We start from the raw sequence: 16,853 nt of genomic DNA, 5'->3' as shown, positions 1-16,853 counted from the left end.
TCCATGTAGTTTCATATTCACTGTGAGAAATGCTCTGGTCATGATGTCTGCAGAAAGCTGGGGACTTCTACCACAGAATAGGTAGAGTGGGACTCATCCCATCATTCCTCAGTGTGTACAATCTTCCAGTCTACGTTAGCAAGAAAAAGATACCAACTTTATTTCAATTACTGTAATTTCCAGAATGGAGGTGATAATTCATTTCTTGAGCTGTCCATGCTCTTTACCCATACCTTATGACAGACTGCTTTGTTCTCTCTGGTACAGGATTGCATTGACCCTCTCATGAGAGGCATCCCAATGCATCAGCTTCTCAGAGTTTGGGTAGCCCAAGAAGTACAGCAGGTACAAGCTGCTACAGCACTTCCTGGTATTGCTCTGTCCAGGTGATAGGCTGTGACACTAGCTGATCTCACTTTTCGAGCCCCTTCTCCTACTTATACTTGATCAGCTTAAACCACTGAAAATAATGGGTTCAGCGCAGAGTGGTGCCTTTGTTTTAAAGAAGGACTTCTTACTTTCTGGTAGTAAGACAGATCTATGGCTCTGTCATCTTTGAAATGTCCCATTAGTGTTGTCTGTGTTTTATCATGCATATCACATACATGTAAAGCTGTGTGGACTGACTTTACCACAGGTTGCATAAGTTCAGCCTCTATGTCTTTTACTTTGGCCTCTGTCAGTCTGATGCATCAGATTTGTGTATGAAAGTCACAGACCTTGTATTTTCTCATTGTCACTTGCACACCTGTTCACAGATGTTTCGTTAAGTTGCTGCTTGACTTGAAATCTACTGCTCATGCTTTCAGTCTGCCCAACTTCATCGTGCAGATCTTAACTCTTTAGCTGAAGATGAGTGTCTTTGTTCTACACACATTTCTTCAGCTTTTTAAAGACTGTACAGTGCTTGCTATCCTTTTCTCACTGTTGGTGTTTTCAGTATTTTCTATTTTTTGCTTAACTTGACCTTGGATAATAAACTATAACACCTCCTCCTTCATCATAAATCACATTATCTATGGAGTCTTATTAGTGTGATAAATGCTCACCTTGTGACATTTCCACTTGGGATCTTGTCTTCACGTACCTTTTTGAGCTGATCCAGTTGAAACACCTTAGTCTCTGAGACACAGTTGCTGCCAAGATCCATTGTGTTTGATGTAGCCGTGGCCCTGAGGACGCATGTTCCACTGTTAACAATCAAAGGCAATCCCCATTCGTGTTCTTGTCACACTGAGCACAACGTTAATCATCCCAGTAGTGCCTCCAATATTTTCTGCACGCTTAAACACAAAAGAGGCTTGCAAGCGTGAATGCATTTAGAATAATTATTTTCCTTTGTTCTGGACCACACAAACACAAGCAAATCAGCGTAATGTGGTTGCATACTGCAGGTTGTTGATGTCCTTTTTATTGTCTTCCACTATAAACATTCTCTTTTGAACTTGCACAAAGCAGAGATGACCACAAACTACAAAAACACTGACACTGTCCTGCACAGTCGCACAACATATATTCCAGCAGCCTGCAGGTGGTTGCACTGTTAATTTCCTTATTAACGTTCTGCTAGATGAAGCACTGTTTCCGACAAAATGCTCTTTCATTTAACTTGGTAAACTCCAATATTATTGTCATGTTTGCATCATTAGTGAGCCATTACTCTTACGCTGTTGCTTTTTTGTTTGTTTTTAGCATCTTTTCACCAGTTTAGTTCACCTGCAAATACAGAAACACCAGTATGTTAGCATAACATGGCTGCAGACATCTGGCTGATGTCTACTTAGAGGAGACATCAACCCAAGTCTGTCTCTTGGTCTTGCAGATCTTGCTGTGTGGAGCAAAAAGTTTCTGACAACAGCACTTCCACCTGGAAAAATCAGGCTGATGTGCCTCATTAGCTCAGACAGTATGTCGATTCAGTCTCCTCTGATAATAAGACATGGAGTTTTAATTATCACCATATCTTCTGTGTTGATTTTCTCCATTGCTGATTTTGCCTTTGTTGAAGTTCACTGGCTGGTAATCATAGCATAGCTGAAATTTAGTTTTCATATTGTGGTTTGCTTCTGTAGCTCAGTTCTCAGTGCTTTGATAAAATAATAATAATAATAGCAACACAGTTTGAGCTACTGTATTCCCTCCTTCCCTGCACTAATAAAAGTTGGGTTACTCTGGATGTTCATTTCTCCCTTTTACACTTGTACAGTTTTTATTAGTCATGTGTTGACTTAATCACTAAAATCCTGGAGGAATCGAGAATTCTTAGGCACTGCAGAGGACTAGCAAAAAAGAATCCCATTTCTAATAAAAGTAGCCATGTTGTAATTTGGCCAGATAAACATAAACCCTTTGGTACTAAAAGATTTTAAGAAATAGAAGAGGCACTCAGAAACCTCAGTCATGCTCTGTATATATACTGGCCCTTGAAAAAGGTTAAATCAAGGATCAGGTAAATTGATGTGAAGAGCAGGACATGCAGCTTATTGTAGGTTAAGGTTTAGCAGTGCAGTTTGTCTGGTGTACAGTCCTTTTTTTGATTGCATTTGTTTCTTCAGTTGGGGGAAAAAAAATGAAAAAAAATAACCACTTTGTATCAGTTTCTTATTCTTTTTTTTCTTTTTAGCTTCTTAACTCTTTCCAGCATATCCAGATTAGTCTGTCTTTTACAAGCTCCTCTGCATTTAAGAATCTGTGTTCGTGTGTGTGTCAGATGACCTATTGAAATCATTGCAGTGCCGTGTGCCTGTTACCACGGCAACACAGGCTTCTCCGTCTCTCTCTCTCTCTCTCTCTCTCTCTCTCTTTTTCTTCCTCTCGGTCTCCCCTCCCCTTTCATTTCCCCTCCACACCAGAGCAGGGTCATGTGACCGTGCTGACGTCAGGCTGGGGAGGCAGGCAGAGGAGTGAGTTAGTTTGTGGGCTTTGAATAAACCTCCTGCTCAGACTAGGAGACTCTGGGAGTCTGTCAGTCACCGTTAGCTCTGTTTCAGTCACTCTGCCGCTCTTCTCCTCCCCCCTCGGCTGTTCTTTCCCACTCTCTCTTGCTCTCATCTTTGTTTTTTTGCGGTGCTCTCCTCTGTTCTCGCCTGTTGCTTCTTCTCCTCTCGCTGCTGCTGCTGCCACAAACTTAGTCCAGAGAGAAAGTGCTGGGTGATGGACTGCTGAACAGCTTGTACGTTGCTACAAAGTGAGGTAAGCTTCATGTGTTTTCTCTTTGTGTGTGTGTGTATTGTGTGCTTTAGCAGCCAGTGGTTGCTTCCAGAAGGGTGTGCACCAAGTTGAATCTGGCTAAAGGAGGGGTTTCATTTCATTGCATTTCATGTGTTTGAGTCGCATACTTTTGCAGAAGGGAAGTTGTGAATGACGCTGTATGTGTGTCAAAGCTCTTCTTGTCATCTGTGAATCATTAGGTAAACTTTAGAGTCTGATAAGTGCAGAAACGGGGTGCGATGTTGGAGGGTTTTGAGGGAGACCCCTGATGACGATGTGCTCTTGAAGACTAGTTGCTTTCTTTCACGGCAAACACAGCCAGATCTGTTTTCAACCCCCCTGCAGGAAGCGAGTGCATGATAGAAGAGAGAAGGAAGGAGAGTGTGAAAGAATATATTACAGAGGCTATGCGTGTTTCGTGATGTGTAGCTCCACATGGCTTCTCCTCCCGAAGCGTTGCTAATCTTAAAGGCAGTAGTGTGGGCTGGAGCTGCTGGCTCCGTCTGCCAGAGTCAGAGGCAGAAAGAGGGGCAGAGCAGCTGCCACCTGCCCCCCTCAGAGGGGATGGAAAGCCTCAGAGGTATGCGCTGCAAAAAAATTTAAGGTCAGTTTAGATTTTTTTTGTTTTTCTAAGAACAAATCAGTATTGGGGTGAGGTATGGGCATTCCCCCCAAACATTTTTTATACGTATATTTTCTTGACAAGTGTCTAGCTTAAGGGGTGTCCTCCTGTCTCCCCCCTCCTGTCCAACACACACCCCCGCCTCCCTGCATGCCTCAAACAAAAGCATGCCAGCTTGGATTTAGCCCAAATAGGGTGGAAAGAAAGGGAAATTTGGATAACAAGTGGTTTGGATCCACTCCCCACTCTATCCTCCCCCATTTCTCTCACTGCTTCTCTTCAGCTCGTCTGCTGGGAGACTTTATCTCTTCCTCTCATTCCCTCCTCAGCAGTGCCTCCCTCCTCTAACTTAATGAAGAGGAGACCGGCCAGTAGCATGTAACAAGTCTCTGTCATTCTATCTGAAGTTTCCCAGTCCCACGTATCTGCTGAGTCCATCTAATTAAATGTTCACCCTGTACAGAAGATTAGTTCACAAATTAGCATTTGCAGTGTGAGGATGAGCATGCAGTTTGGTATTTGATGTAAGGTTATTTTGGCATAATAGAATGCATGGGCCATTTGAAAACAATTCTTTTTATCAGTGCATTAGATTAGATAAAGATCAGACAAATAAATGGTGAACATAAATTAGAAATTCACCTCTGCTTTAATGATCTAAGTGTCCATGTTTTATCTGCATGTTTTTCGTTTATGGAGAAGCACATAAGTGACCTCAGACAGTCTAAAAATAATAGGAATTTGTCACTCAGCTAGAAATGAAAGCATATATCAGTTCTCTTTAAATGGAGTGTCCATGTTAAGCGGTTGTTAAGTGTTCTCCAAGTTAAAGGATGCATCTTTTAGAAGGAGCATGAGAAGCACAAAATGACATTTTGAGTCAAAGGATGAAATAGTGATGTGATGTCTGTCTTCTGTCATGTTTCACTCTTTTGTCTACTACTGTAATATAATATTTTGTGTAGAACCATATTGTTATCTAATTTGTGTGTGTTAACAGTAGATCAGCATATTGCAGAAAAGATGTAGATAAAGATATTTTGCTTCAAAGTGCAATTTATTTTGCTTGCTTTGTTTTCTGAATCATTCAGTGTGTGTGGCTGTTTGAAAATGGTGATTAACTGTGAATTTTGGCCAACTTGTGCAACTTCAATTTCCTGTTTCTTCTCTGTTGTTTGCAAATATCAGATAAGACAGAATGCCCCAAAACTGGCCTGAGTTGCACTGTCCTGTACCATCATACCTTTGAAATGATTGAGACTGATCCGCTGTTATTAACTAAAGAACACCAAATGCAGGTTTTGCTTTGTTGCAACTCCGGGGATTTTAGGTGAATTAAAAATATACTTAAGCAGAGAGTTGCAATGTTACAGCATTACATAATCATTCATTGTCATTTGTTCAAGGATACTAGCTCCAACACCACCAGTGTGTTTCATCTACTCAACACTTAATAGCATCAGAACTCTGCACACTGATCACATGTGTACAGATGTGAGTGACAGCAGTTACTTGCTTGTATATCACTGAGGTTGTTTCTGTTCTGTACACATGAATGTGGAAGTTGTCTCTGTGTCTAGGTGACTGTAAATGTTGCTACAAGTTTGTGTGTGAGTATACCGCATTAGACCTCAGTTGATTTAAGGTAGTTATGTCATGGAAAAAGTCGACTCTTCCTTCTAGCATTCTTGTATCCGAGCCCACGTACGCACAGAGACAATTGAGCGATGTGTTTATGCCCACATCCGTTTACAAAAACCTGGAGAAAACCGTTTAATTCTGCTACACACTAGCTTCGCTGAACAGTGTGAGCCAGGCTTCTATAACATCCTGTTTTGTGCTTAAGGGAGTCTCATGTAACACTGGTGGAAACTAACTTGAAGGCAGTTTATGTAACTGTTGATTTATGACCAGAGGCAGAGAGGTGGACAGAAACAGAGAGAAATAGAAAAGGTTTAAGTGAGAAATAGACTCACAGATAAAACAAGACAGACACTTGGGGAGCAGTTAGATGGTTTTTTTCCATCTGGATTCCTCTCACTTGGTTGTCTAATGTTCATTGCTGCTGAAAGTGGTAGAGCATTTTCAAAACTAGGAGACTTTAACTTTTCAGTGAAAGAAGTTGTTTCTGAATGCTTAGGACATCCAACAGTTCAATAATTCAATACTTGCCTTAGCATTTAAATCAATTTCCTCAAAAAAGACCTCAGAAGGTAATAAAAGCTTTTACATTTCATTCACTGAGGTCTTGGATATTTTTTTCTTGCCAAGCGTAGAGCAAAATGTGTGTCCTAAAATGTTTCAGCATGTGATTATCAGAAGACAGGAGGCTCTAGACTCTAATCTAATCAAACCTATAACAGACACTGTCACTGCAGCTAGCTAGTAGCTAACAGTCTAATTAGTTCATAGTTATCTAGTATTAATTTAAGTGAAACATGAAAGTATTTTAATTGGGTAAGTCATTCTTTGATTTTATAGGCCTGCTGTTTATCTCAGTCCAGGTGGTGTTAATTCTTTTCATTCATTTCTAATTATATGATTAACATTTATTGTCATATACAGCTGGAGACTACGGAAATGAGTTATGTCAGTGTAGATAACATATTAATTAGTAAATATTTTCAGGTTTCTGCTCATTTTCTTTCATACTTCATGAGGCAGGCATTAATTGTCCTCTAGAAACCTTGCAGTGTTTGTGTGATGCTTTCAACAATTAGCTGTCATTTACTGAAAGATACTCTGTAGAGGTTTCATTGTAAACTGAAGCATTTTAATTTTTCTATATTTATTCTGCCATCAGCGGAAATGTGTATGTTCTCATGCGCACATGGCAAAACATAGCATAAAACTTATAAAGGCATGGTCACCTGCTCATCAAAGCGTTGTTCTATAGCACTAGTAGTGGCCAGAAACTCTGAAGAGTTTGTTTAATGGAGTGAAAATAAAGTTTTATGATATAATTTACAGATTTTTGTAGCATGTGGCTTTAATTTGATGTGGAAACGCTTTTAAAATGTGGCCCACTCACATAAACATGCTGTCGGCACGAGCGTCCCTCATGTCAAGACTTAAACTTCACTGGGTGAGTTGGAAGATAAAAAGGAACTCTAGTTTGTATTTGTGCATTAATATGTACCAGTTAGCCACAAAATTCAAACCACCTGTGGAATATTATATAGGTTGCCCTCCATCCGGAAAACAGCTCCAGCCCATCAAGGTACAGCCTTCACAGACCTCTGAGGGTGTTCTGTGTTTTCAGACACAAAGATTAGCAGCAGATTCTTTAAGTCCTGGAAGTTGCACTGCGAGGCCTCCGTGGATCTGATTTGTTTGTCCTTAAGTCCCACAGATGATGAATCCAGGAATTTAGAGGCCAAGTCAACACCTTGACCCCTTTGTCGTGTTCCTCAAACCATTCCTGAACAATGTTTGCAGGGCAGGACACATTATCTTGGAGCACTGCTATCAGAGAATACCATTGCCATGAAAGGTGTACATGACCTACAGCGGTGTTTAGGTAGATGGAAGATAACATCCACATGAATGCCAGGACCCAAGGTTTCCCAGCAGATCATTGCCCAAAGTATCACACTTGCCTTCTTTTCACAGTGGATCCTGTCACCATCTTGAAGCACATGCACCTGGTCATCCACACTGTGTAAAAGAAAGAAATTCTTCAGTCCAGGATCCAGTTCTGACACTTCCATATCCAGTGCATGCACTTTTGGCATCTGATGGGGGTCAGCTTGGACACTGTGACAGTTTTGTGGCTACACAGCCTCATGCGCAGAAAGCGTGATGTTTTGTTCACCAGTTGTCCTTACTTGGGTCATTAGTGGTAGGTACTAACCACTGCAACTCTCCACAAGACTGGTCATTTTAGAGAATCTCTAAACTGTCTAGTCAACACAGTCTGGCCCATTTTCAAGGTCTTCAGATCCTCACGCTTTCACAAGTTTTCTGCCTCCAACACATGCTTTGCTCCCTAGTATATCCCACCCTTTACCGGTGCCATTCAGAGTAGATAATCAATGTTATTCACTTCACGTGTTAGTGGTTTTAATGCCGTTTATATCCAGCAATAGATGAATTATATGAGAGTATGTTACACTCAAATCTGAAAATTTGTACGTGCACCATAAAATACTAACTTCCCTGAAGGAGCAGGCACTGAAAAACACATTTGACTAAAGTGTGGAAATGTCACTCAGTGTGATTACTGCACTTAGTCGGGTGTGACATTCTTCACTACTTTATCCTCACTCACTGTAAAAGGTCAAAGCAAAAAGGAGCCAGTACACTTAAGAGACAATTATACTTCTTTGCTGAGATGTTGTGGTTTGAGTCTATAATTCACTGTGGGTGAAGTGTGCCTACTTATTGACTTTCAAAGCACCACCACACTAGATAGCTGTGTCATGCATTCATTAAATAGTATTTGGTCGTCATTACATACTCTAAAAAATATATATATATAAGAAAACATTACTGAGACTTTTCTTTAACCTTCACCATGTCATCCTTACTGTCAGCAAACACCACCAGCACTTATCTGACACAATCAAACGCATCAAGGGTGTGTTTCATTTCAGTTTTTACAGGATAGATTTTCATGGGCACGCAACGAGGGTTTGCAAATGCTCTATATATTTTTTTGTTGCTGAATTTGATTATTTGCCAATTAGGAAGGATGCATTGTTGCAGTGCCTGTGATCTGAGGCAGTTGAGAGTTAAAAAATACATTCAGCAGGATGAAAATGGGTACTTATGGAGATGTTTAACGAGTTCATTACTTGTTAACAAACTGTGTGCTCTGAAACACACTCTCCATGCCTTGTGAAAGAAAGTTGAGTGAGTGCTTGCAGACGAGCCACATTTCTGTGGTGGTTTCAGGGGACAGCTGGTCAGCCACGCTCTTTGTCATTCTCCAATGGGCTTCTTTATAAAGGGGTTGTAGGTCATTCAGCTGAAATCCTCCCCCGATGGGGCACAGAATGCCCTAAAGGATTGCCTGCAGCTCAAAGGTCCCACACAAAGTGACAGTCGCTGGGATACATCATTTTTAAAGGTTAGCCTTGGCCTATAGGCTCCCATGCGTTGGTTTAGACCAACTATGGGAAACATATGTTCTATTTTTAGCCACGGTGAGGAATTCACACACACTATCATGTCATGTTGGACACAAGAGGCAAAAGAAAGGGTTCATTTTCTAGAACATACTTGTTGGAGGCTTACTGAGAATTTTTCGTCTTTACATGAATAAGGTTATTTGAGCTGTGTAACAGCATCAAAGTCAGAGTGAACTCATTTTTATCATCCTGCTTGCTGCATTTTCCACCAACAGTTTGGTAGGTCAGTTGTTCGTGGGCTGTGGATGATAAATAATTCCATATTTCTTTCTGGCTTTAGTTGAATATGCGGTTAGCGTTCTTGACATTCCTGCCATGAATATATTTGTCTGTTAGTCCCTCTTGAGATTCATTTTTCTCACATTGTTACACATTAAGGCAGAAATGAAACTTTTGCAAACAGAACTGCAACCATGTCGGGACACTTGATAATCACGGTCACTCATTCAGTTGTGGTGACGACAACAGACACTCAGAACTCAGTATTGCACTGATTTGACTACTTTCAAGAGTATATTTGTCAAATTGCTTGTTCTGTTGTGCAGACAAAAGCAAACTGGCTGTTCAGTGTAATAGAAAATATGGAGCAACTTTCATTTGTTGCCGTATCTGATTTGTATTTTGTGTTTGTAAGAGACATGATTTGGCCACAAAAATGTTTTGAAAAAAGTGGGGATGTGTTTTGCAACAGTAGCACAAATCTCAAGATATTTTAGAGGAAAGAAGTAAACAATTTCTGCCTGTTGGTCATTAGAGTAGATGCTTAGTAATATTCTGCTCTTACTCCCGTTTTGTCATGTTTATAACATCCTTAAATAATCTTATTGATAATCGGTGAGACAATTGTTGTTCTTTTATGTTCCAATCTAGAGGTATTTGTTAAACAGTCATTAGAGCCATAGTGATTAGTGGGTTGACAAAATATTGCTCTACAGCTTTATTGATTGTTTTAATGCAAATTCTCACTCTGTCTTGCACTGACTGAAGGGCCTTTGCAATTTTGTTGTACTTGTTGCAATGACAAATAAAGTTCTATTCTATTTACTACTTCTTGTAAATATTTCCGTGTTTGTGGTGTTTTATGAATGTTTTGGGGTCTTTTGAGTGTTGGTCCTACAAAATAAGTGACTTAAAGACAATGCTGTGGCTTTAGGAAAATTACAAGCAACAATTTCTCAACCTTTTAGATAGAAAAAATTAAATAAAGAAACAAAATTAAAAAGAGACAAAAAAAAATCCACCGTCTAATATTAATGAGCCCCTATGTTTTTAACACTGAGCGTTACAATAACCCTATGGCGAATGTTTAACAAACTTTGTTTTTGCCCAAGCACACTTCAGACTCTTCCTTAACTTGGACAGAATTGTTCTTCTGATTACAAAATCCTTCTTTCAGGGCTAGCTTCAGTGTGAGCACTCGCTGGGCCTGTATGTGCTGATGCCTGCTGAGTTCAGGCCGTGGTCACCATTCAGACTGGGATGCAGACCATGAAGGCTTCATGAAAGAACATTTGGTGCTGGGTCACTGAACAGTCATCACAGATTAGAGCTTTAATAATTCAGTAAATCTCTCCACCTCTGTTAATTCCAATTTGGTCTTTAGGGAGGAGAGACTACTAGAAAATTAATAGACAGAAATAGCATGTGCTGCTGTTAAATGTAATGCTGGTGGTCAGTAGGAAGAAGACAGTAAATGGTGAAATAGGCTTCTTAAGAGTTTCATTTGATGTTACTGACAGCCACTGTGGAAGACACTATATTACTCATGATATGGCAAGTGAATTACTTCTCAAACGGAGTGTTGTAAATGATAGTGTGGTGATTCGGAGGTGATGGATCTCAGATCCACTAACTACTTAGAATTCCTCAGTGGTTGCTTGGATGTTTGGCAGGCAGGAAGCCTGATGGGAGGCAAAAGGAGAAAAGTGCTATCAGTGAAATGTCACTTAAAAATCACTTGAATGCTGTATCTGGTTGGAAATTGCTTTCTGAAGCTGTGCCTTTATTGTGTACTGTCAGAAATGGAGATGCTATCATGGAGAGGAAATACTGAAGAGGAGCTGTTTTGAGTGTATTGCTGTAGCAGCTTTTCACAGTACAAATAGAGATGCTGTAAGCCCACATAGATTAGTGTTTCACTGATGCTGCTTATGAATATCTTCTCTGTAGATATGACAAATTCTTTGAGGACTTTTCTTCACTGCTTATATTATACTTTCATACTATATGATTAGTTATCTACGCAGTAACCTCCTCTTAAGTCTTCAATCATTCTATGACGAGTGCTGACTCTGATGTTGTGTACAAGGCGAGCGTTTGACTGTAAACTTTGTTTGCTGGAGTAACCAATGCTGTCCTTAACCTGTGACCTGCATGTATTTTTACATTGAAGCTTGACAGTGAAACTGAAACATCGATACAGAAAATAGACTTCATATGCATTGTACATCTATTCTTAATCTTAATTGTTTTGACACAAGATATACGTTTTGAATATTTATATCTGATAACTTTTACACATATGTGAATAAATATAAATGTGAGCATCTTCCACTTGTTCAGAAAAATGAAATTGCCAGATGAGATGTCTGTTATTGACTGATCAGCAACGCCTGGAAAAACAAGATGTCATTAATAATAATAATAATAATAATAATGATAATAATGGATTAGATTTATATAGCGCTTTTCTAGGCACTCAGAGCGCTTCACAATGGATCCATTATTCATTCACTCACACATTCTCACTCTGGCGGTGGTAGACTACATTTGTAGCCACAGCTGCCCTGGGGCAGACTGACATTAATGCAGAAATCCCTTAAATCCAGGTTTAAACAAAGTGCTCATGATCATTGATTTGCTGCATTGGTCACAACATGACATTAAAGAGGGCATATACAGTAGAGAGCTAGAATTTACACAAGGGGTCACATAAAACACAGTTTATTCACAAGTATAAATTAAATAAATGGAAAGTCAGAATTGTGTCTATTTCTTTTTAGATGTTTTTGGGATAAATAGCTGACTAAAATGCTTGAGTGTGAAATCTGCTGCTGGGAAGCTGATCAGAGCTCAAGGAGAGAGGCAAAAAACTAAGGAAGTGAATCAAAAAAGTAAAATAGAAGACTGTAAAACCAAATAAATTGTGTACTGAGAGACACTGAAATCCAGTCAGCTGGTTGTTGTCTGTGGCTTTATCACTTCAGATGATTCTAAACACATGTATCATCTAATTCATTGTTTATGTAAAGAGATGAGCACAGCAGCTTTAAATTAGCATGTTTCTGTCTGAGTTGAGTCTTACTCATCAGAAATCATGATTTTCCTTATTGCACTTTATTTATTAGCAGAAATAAATGCTGCTCATAGCTGGAGACGCACTGACCTCTTCCTGCAGCTCACAGTGGCTGTTTACCTCTCAGGCTGTTGAATAATGTGTGTAATTTGCTCTTTTTGATCTTCTCAGGTGGTAACCTGGTGTCTTTTCATACTCAGCTTTTATCCCTCTCTTAAAAACAAAAGCAGATTTCTTCATGTATGTGTGACTATTCCTTTACTCATGAGAAAGTCATGGTGGTGGAAATCTCTGCGTAATTATGTGAAGACGCCATCAGTAGAATGTTTCCATTAGTGCATCTGTGTGAAAATATTTACAATGCCACATACCAGTGATAGCAGATGAGGAAAATGCTACAGTAAACTCTGTGACCTTCTCTAAAGCCGGTTTGGTTCACTACAGACGTTTAGATTTTCAGTGAGCTTCTCTAAGACAAGACAGGAGCAGAGGATGGAAAAGGAAATACCTCTTAAAATGATCTTAGTTGGATGTAAAGCTTTGCCCAATACCTCCATGATTTTTAAGGAATTATTCATCACAGAATGTTCTTGATTCAGGCAGTGCTTCAGTTTAATCTGCACCTATTTAAATTATAAAACCACCTTCAATAAAATAAGCAATATCCATTTCATGCTTCACTTTAATGCTAAAGCTCCACTGCCATTATTTTAGTTTCCATCATGTTTATATGCTGTTGTCTTTTTTTCTTGTCTGTCTAACCATGTCATGCTAACTGCTGCGTCTGGTTCTGTTCTGTTAAACAAATAGCAGCTGTTATTACTGCTCCCTAAAACACAGAACATCGCCGTGTGCTGTGGTTTTTCAAAGCGGTGCACACTTAAAGCTGAACACGAATGTTTTCTTGGCTCCGCTACAGATAGAATTACTGTTGTCAAGAATTAAGCGCTGATGAGAGCAGCAAAGCTAATCCTATTCTAATTCTAAAAGTAATTCTGTTTACGTTAGAGAGTTACAGTCTTACTCAACTTGGCACAGCACATGAAATTACTCATTCCAGCTGACTAACTGACTATATATTCTGAAATCTTAATGCTCCAAATCCTTTTCACTGTTTATCACATCCCAGTTCCCTGGGTTAATCCTGACCCCTGACCTCCACTGTGATGTAACTTCCCTTCTGTTTGTTATTTTCCATGATGTTATATCCTGTTTCTATATTTTCCTTTGACTACAGGAAGCAGACCAAGCTTTGTTGCCTCCCCAGGGGTATTTTTCACTCAGTCATCTCCAGTCTCAGGCTCAGCCCGAATCACATTTTTTCTTTCCCTTTTTGCTTCTCTATCTTTCTGCTGTGTCTCTTGTAATGCATCAGCTGCTACACATGATAAACTTTGCCCTCGTTTCTGTAACAAACATACATTCCCCAGCTGCTCTTATAGTTGCTCTGCAAACAGCTTTTATTAGTTGCAGTTTACCTTTGGCACAGTTTACAACCGTCCCGCTTCATCTTTTTCTGTGCTAATGGAAATTTGTATTCAGCAGGTGTGACTGAGTGGGAGGCAGTTCTTTTTTATCATCACTCATCACTTCTATGAACATTTTTTTTGGAATAAAAAGAGCAAAACCGGCAGCAGTTGACATGTAAATATTTAAAATCCTAGCAACTAAGTTACTTCATCTGTTTTCTTTATTGAATGTGAAGTTGAACTTGAGGTCAGATTTGTCACATTCTTAGAACAAATCTAGAACGTGTCATTTCAGGAATACCACTGCAACACATTCAAGCCTAACTGACTCTCTGGTAAATCTTTCTAGAACAACTATAACTTTTAACCAGGAATGGCAAGCTTTGAATTTTGGGTTGCAGGTTAGATTTACAGTAGCCCTGTTCAAGAGTACCAGTGTAATAATCTCACTGTGTAACTGGTCCAAATATGGTTTTACCATTCAGCCACAACATTCAAAACTCTGACATATGAAGTGAATAACACTGATCATCTCATCACAAGGCAATGCTCTGCTGGGAAACCTTGGGTCCTGGCGTTCATGTGGATTTTATTTTGACACGTTTCACCCACTTGAATATAATGGGCCCCTGCCACCTCACAGAAATTACCCAGTCATCGCTTAAGGGCCCAGATACCTAAACTCCCCAGATTCCAATCTAATTTAGACTGTGGAGGTCCCACCTCGCAAGCCATAGCACCCAAAGGATCACTGCTAATGTCCCAGTGTCACGTGTCCATAGCCTAAAGAGTCACCGCTTTTTTTGAGGAGACCTACACAATATTAGGGAGGTGGTCTTAATGTAATGACTGAATCACTGTATGCAAGCCAAGCATTCAAATAGGATTATGTTAGAATTAAGCAAGACTCTCAGACATTAGCCTGCTAGCTCCAGCTGATAAAATATGCAGGCCACAGTTGCCATAGTTGATAATATGTATAAACCCCAGCCTGATTATCCAGGACACTTTTTTAATAGTGACAGAAATCCCAATGCTGCATGTATAATGTTTAAGAGCACAGCAACAGTGACTGAATGAAGTCTGTTAGTGATGAGCAAAGAGCCACTTATATGAATTACAGCAGCAGATCACAGATGCATAACAACCGCTACAACAGAGAGGCAGACATCTATTCTGTGTCCCCCAGTTGGGACCCAGGAGTTAGTCATCCAACCAATTAAGCAGGTCCAATGATCCAGTGCCAGGCAGACAGAGAGCTCCCACCAGGGCAACACAGACAGGGAGCCAAACAAATTAGACACGACCTCAGAGGACAAGGCTCAGGTCATTTTCTGCCAGACAAAGAGGAAGAGACGAAACAAGACATACCACACGGGCGCACAACCACAGCTGATTCTCAGAACAGTCCATGAAAAAAGTTGAGTCAGCTGACACGTTATGCAATCCACCGTTTCCCTGCATCTTTACACATTTATGTATTAGCCTTGCTTAACTCTGGCTGCACCTTAATATTCTGAAGGGGAAGGAAAAAAGCTCTGCTTGTTTGCATTTCTGTCAACCAATCGCAATCATCTTGGCAGAGCTAGCGAAGGATGCAGCTCCAATGTTCCCTGACAATACTGACAGGTGGAATTGTTTTGGTGGAACATTTAAATTCAGAGAATCGAGAACTGTCATTAAAATGAAAAATCCACTGGAATAAACTAGCAGGGCTGCCTTACTGCAAAATCCAAATCCTGTGCCAATCTTGAAGTTGTCGGTGTGGTAGATTGCTAGCCCAGAGGTGGTGGCTGTTCTTTCAGGTAGTGAAATGGATTTTGAAAACGTTAACCCATAAATGAGCGGCTAATGCCAAGCTTCTTCCCACATCCAGCGAGTCGGACTATTCATGCATCCAATGCAAGCAGATCTCTGAACTGTGGCTTCATAGATTAAATTACATAACCTTTAAACTGATTATGAAATTGACTTGAGGAAGTGTACCATCTTGTGCTTCTCGCTGGCTCACTCTTTCTTTGTCCTGAATCAATCGGCACTATGTGCGGTTGCCTCCTCCTTCTCCTCTCAGGTCTGTTACCATAGCAACCTAATGAAGGCTAAGGAGGCCATTTAAAAGTATAAGGGCTGAAAATAACGACTGTGGGCAGCATCAAGCTAACCATCGAGCTGCACCAATCTATGTGACATGACTTCAAACGCTTTCTGTCTCTTGTTCGGTGCTGATTTAAAAGGGAAGAGCTGGTACACTTATGGTCAGCTCTTATTCCAAAAGAACACTGAAGAAACAAAGAATCAAATCCTAGAAAAGTTGGGTTTAGTCCAAGTAGCACAAACTCATCTGGCCCCCTTTTGGGTATCCCTTTATCGAGCTACTGCCTGGCTGTCTGCCAGTGCCGGTCTGTTTTCCCACTCCGCTTCCCAGTGCCAGAGCATTGTCAGAAAGTTTTGAAGGGAAAGGTTTCTTCTTGTGGAGGCATTTTGCAGATTGGCTATACATTTCAATTTAAATTTTTTTCCACTGTGGACTTGGAAGAGGTTTTTGGAATTCACCTTTTTTGTGTGGGGTTACATTGGTGCTTCACTAACCTGCTTAAGCAAATAGTGTGGCTTGCATATTAAAATAGCATTCGGCGTTTGAATTGTCTTAAGACTTTCCTGCTGAAACAGGAAAACAGAGATCATAGGTGTGTCTCCTCAGGCCCAGAAGGATGTAGGCAGACACAGTCATCATCAGCATTTTCTTTCTTATTTTAATCTCCGTTTTTGTGTGTCTTTGTGTCTTTCTCTGCCTCCCCTCTTGTTCCTGCTGTCCATTGTTCTGGAGACTCAAGCTGCTGCCTCAGACTAAGGGAAACCAAGTGTATCGATATGTATAAAGAGAAGAAATTATCCCCTTTCTTTTTCTCTGGGAAGCTTGCTCTTTCTTTTGCCATTGATGTTTTTTCTTTTTCATTTACTCTCCACAAACCAAAACGATGTCTTCATGGTTGCACATCACAGTCCCTTTCTGTGGTCAGCACTGAAATTATTATTCAGTGGTTTCATCCCATACTGCTTTGATTTCTGTTGCACATTTAGCGTCTTCGCTTGGATTTTCATTGACACAAGCTGCGTGTATTTGC

General features: G+C 40.2%; 1 protein-coding gene across 8 annotated transcripts in view; it reads left to right on the top strand.

Moving 5' to 3' along the window:
- The window catches only part of ncalda (neurocalcin delta a), a 91,949-nt gene that overhangs the window by 45,481 nt on the left and 29,615 nt on the right, over positions 1–16,853 (top strand). For 4 of the 8 annotated variants that reach the window (XM_022219462.2, XM_022219460.2, XM_022219458.2 and 1 more), the window contains exon 1: positions 2,873–3,192. The exons of the other annotated variants lie outside the window; for them this stretch is intronic. The gene's annotated coding sequence lies outside the window, so the exon portion shown is untranslated. Of the gene's footprint in view, positions 1–2,872; positions 3,193–16,853 lie in introns of those variants that run through there. 8 annotated transcript variants of the gene reach the window in all.

This window comes from Acanthochromis polyacanthus, chromosome 12 (assembly GCF_021347895.1).
Source record: "Acanthochromis polyacanthus isolate Apoly-LR-REF ecotype Palm Island chromosome 12, KAUST_Apoly_ChrSc, whole genome shotgun sequence".
Classification (NCBI taxonomy): Eukaryota; Metazoa; Chordata; class Actinopteri; family Pomacentridae; genus Acanthochromis; species Acanthochromis polyacanthus.
This window is presented reverse-complemented; position numbering and strand designations above follow the sequence as displayed.